Source organism: Hevea brasiliensis, chromosome 6 (genome assembly GCF_030052815.1).
Source record: "Hevea brasiliensis isolate MT/VB/25A 57/8 chromosome 6, ASM3005281v1, whole genome shotgun sequence".
In the NCBI taxonomy this organism is placed as follows: Eukaryota; Viridiplantae; Streptophyta; class Magnoliopsida; order Malpighiales; family Euphorbiaceae; genus Hevea; species Hevea brasiliensis.
Window position 1 is genome coordinate 103506629 of NC_079498.1, and position 4191 is coordinate 103510819.

General features: G+C 36.0%; 1 non-coding gene across 1 annotated transcript; it reads left to right on the forward strand.

Annotated features, from left to right (window-relative positions):
• The first annotated feature begins 1655 nt into the window (after nt 1-1655).
• On the forward strand, nt 1656-1762 carry LOC131181188 (small nucleolar RNA R71). Its single transcript, XR_009149816.1, has one exon. It is a non-coding gene; the product is annotated as a small nucleolar RNA R71 (small nucleolar RNA).
• Nucleotides 1763-4191: the final 2429 nt, after the last annotated feature.

Sequence of the window (4191 nt, forward strand, 5' to 3'; positions counted from 1 at the left end):
TATAATAAGCTTAAATGTGTTATTTACACATTTTTCACTCCATTTTTGGCTATTTGTATTAGGTACCACTAAACTAATTTTTCATTTTATTTTCTAAGTGTAATATTATTTATTTTTAATGGACATTTAGGTCAAAAGACAATTCGGGATGTCAAATGACCATAATGCCCCTGTTCGGGTTGCATTCCCGATTTTTCGGTAACACCGGGTTTTGTCCGTTTTTCGATTTCTCACTTTTCTTTGTACTAATTATTTAATTTTTCTTTGATCTTTCTAATGATATTTATTCTTCAATAAGGGTCTATTTAAGTCCTAAAAATGTTTTCCAGGGTTCCCCGCAGTCCAGGGCTAGTCAACGGTCCACGCCGTGGCTTCCCGGTGCGGTCACCCATCGCTAGGGTTTCCGGCTCGCTTAACTTGGTTACTTTTCTTTGCTATGATTTTTCCTTTGTTTTTCTTGTACTTTCTTTTCTTGTATTTCATTATTTTATGTCTCCTCACTCATATCGAAGTATAGTTTCTAGGCATCCTAGCTGTCCGGACAGCACTGGTCATCGGAGCAGTAGAACGCACTACCGAACTTAGGGGTGTTACACTGATCTTCTCATTAGTACTCAACTTGCGCCTTGTAGTGCATAATTCTTTAAGAATTTGACATACCTGGAAACTTGTTTGATCGCATCAAGTAAAGGTATATTAACCTCTACCTTCCTGAAAGTCTCCAAAATTTCTTTCTCTTGTTCTTCTTTTTTATTTATAGCCAACCTGCATGGGAATGGAGGAAGAACATAATTATTAACCTTATTCAGTTTAGGTTCAGTATTTACCTCAACTTCAGGAACTTCAGACTCTTTTGCTCCTTGCTTCTTCTTTTTTATTGACTCATGTGGAGTCTGATTATCAACTTCTTTCCCACTTCGCAACAGTATAGCACTTGCATTTTCTCTAGGATTCATGACTGTTTGTGATGGAAGCTTTCCAGAACCTTGAGCTTCAAGTTTGCTCCAGATGAAGCTAACTAACCAATCTGCCTCTCTATGTTTTGAATGTTATTTCTGGTCTCATGTTGAAACTGTTGTGTATTGTTAGCCAAAGCCTTAATAATTTCATCAAGTAACATACCTTGATTTGAGGGAGGCGGAGGTGGTTGATTCACTTGTCTCTGCTGCTAGTATCGGTTTTACACCGGTTGATTCCCATAACTCAGATTAGGATGATCTCGCCATCCTGGATTATAAGTATTGGAAAAGGGATCATACCTGTGTTGTGGTTGTCCATAATTTCCTACTGCATTAGCATGTTACATTGATTCATCCTCTTGTAACATAGGACACATGTCAGTAGCATGACCTGAACCCAAACAAATTTCACATACCTTAACAGTTTGCATGTTCCCTATAGCCAACTACCTCACCAAAGAAGTTAAATCAAAAATTTATTTCTCAAGGTTAGATGTACTTACCTCATTAACCTTCATAGGTGTGTGATCCATTCTCATTCCAAACTGCTGAAAATTTGCTGCCATGTTAGCAATCAGCCTCCTTGCCTCTTCTGGTGCCTTGTCAACCAAAGCTCCTCCACTAGCAGCATCTATCATATTGCGGTCCATTGGTAGAAGTCCCTCATAGAAATACTGAATCAAAAGCTGCTCACTTATTTGATGATTGGGACAGCTTGCACACAGTTTCTTAAATTGTTCCCAATACTCATATAAGCTCTCTCCATTGTACTGCCGGATGCCATAAATTTCTTTTCTTATGTTGGCAGCATGGGAAGCAGGAAAATACTTCTCTAGAAATATCTGTTTTATCCCATTTTATGAGTTGACAGATTCGGAAGGAAGGTAATACAACCAATCCTTAGTTGTACCTTCCAGTGAGAAGGGAAAAGCTCGAAGCTTGATTTTATCCTCTGAAACTCCTTGAGGTTTCATGCTGGAACACATAACATGAAATTCTTTTAAATGCTTATGTGGATCCTCACCTGCAAGACCATAAAATTTAGGCAATAAATGGATTAGTTCAGATTTTAACTCAAAAGCAACATTTAAAGCAGGGTATTGAATACACAAAGGCTGTTGGTTTAGATCAGGAGTAGCCAACTCTTTCAAAGTTCTAGCAGCCATGGTTTCGTTTTCAGAATTTGAATCCAAATCCGAATCTGAACTTAACTCCTTTGGAGATTGGACTCCTTCAGATGTATTCAGAATCTGCTTAGCCAATTTTCTCAACTGTTTAGCTGTTTTTTCTACTTCTGGATCAAAGATCAACTCACCATATTGAGAAGTTCTTGTCATAAACAAAAAAAATCAAAGTAAAAACAGAAAAATGCCTCAAAACCCTAAAAAACAATCGAATTTGGCCTCAAGAGGGTGGGGCCAAGGAATCTTATGGATTGATTGGTCTTGATCAGAGCGTCATTTCCTTCAAAATAGATATGGGTCACCCTCCAAATTCAATCAAACTTCTTGATGAATAGTAACACCATAAATTTTTTTTTCTTTTCGAAATCTAAAAACAGCAACAACTCACAAACAAAATTAATAACAGAATATCCTAACACCAAAAACACGAAATCCAATAAATTTCAGTCCCCGGCAACAGCGTCATAATTCTTGATGGTTGTCGAATCCACCAGAAATTAAATTAACTGAAATCATCAATTATGAAATATTTTCTGCAGTAAGTGATAAATCCAAGTCTAACCCTAGAGACTGAATTATTAAATTTCATGCACTTGTGTATTGGAAAAAGAAACAAAGGTTGGGGGTGGGTAATTCGCATCCAAAGAAGAAATCAAAAATCCAAAATTAAGATCTAAAATTAAATAAGCAACTCTCGAATTAAACAAACTTCAGTCCAAGGTAATTCGCATTCCAATGCATTGATTCGATCATAGACAAAAGAAATACAATTATATCTTATTGAATACTTAACGTAGATTTACCAAACAGCGAGGTAAACCTCTGACTTCCATACACTCATTAATTTAAGCCCAGCACTCTTAGTGACTCTAATTATTAACTGAATTGCTATTAAGCAATCCTCATCAAATTAATAATTGCTTTAAGAAAAGGAAGTAGTTAAGTTGAACAACAATTTATGAAGCATAAATCATTTAATTCACCCTATTGTTTCCTTAAGTTATTATCGAAAACTTAGATCATAATCAATAAAACCTAATTGTTACTCACGTTCAATCTTACACAATAATTATGGATTATGAAGATGAACTAGCGATTGATCAAATCAAACAATTAACTAATAGGCCTTTTTAGCAAATCATTCAAGAGATCAAATACAATGAAATCAGAAAATAATAGATATTCAAAAAGACATAAATTAAATTAAGAACCTGGTCTCAAAAATCACGCATAAGAACTAGAATCCCTTGAACTGAATTAAAAACTTAGCGACTCATGTTCATGGCTTACAGAAAAATAAAGGAAAAATAAAGAAGAAATCTAAAAAAAAAAGAATGGAGAATGAAGGTGTTTTTGAGGACAAGAGGCTGTTGAATGGTGTTTTTTAGCTGCTGCCCAAAGATGCATTAATAATAAAAAACTCAATCCCAAAGATAGGAACCAAACTAGGAAGAGTTTTGAAATTCAAAAGACAGATTTTCAGCCTACATTCACGTCTCTGAAATCAAAATCGATTTTCAGTGACTTCGTTTCCGAATCTATCTCTGCCCTCTTCAGGAAAGTTGTAGCCCTATTTCTTAGCTTTCCAACGGGTACTCATTTGCCCAAATCCAAGGTCTATAGCTTAAGTTATGGCCCAAAAACGGGGACTGGTTCAGACAGACGGTCCAGCCCATAGTGACGACTTCATTGCCCTTTTTGACAATTAAAATGGCCTTATTTTGCTTTCAACCCTTCATAGAAGTTGTAGAGGTGGCTCTTAAGGTTCAATTGGGCCCAGGATTGCTTCATTTGGACCTCTGGAACTCCAGATACAAAATAAATACTAAAACTGGTCATGACAATTAAGTGTGGGCTTTTGCAATAGATCCATAGCTCATTTTGTCAACCTTGGAGACTGATTTGGGCTTTGGTCCCTCTTTATCATTTGTAGTGCTTTATCTTAGCTTTTCAATGGATTAAACAACACTCAATTTGGAGACCCACAACTTTAGAAATACTTGAAAAATACAGCAAAAGTCAAATACTGAAAATTTCTCCATTTAACA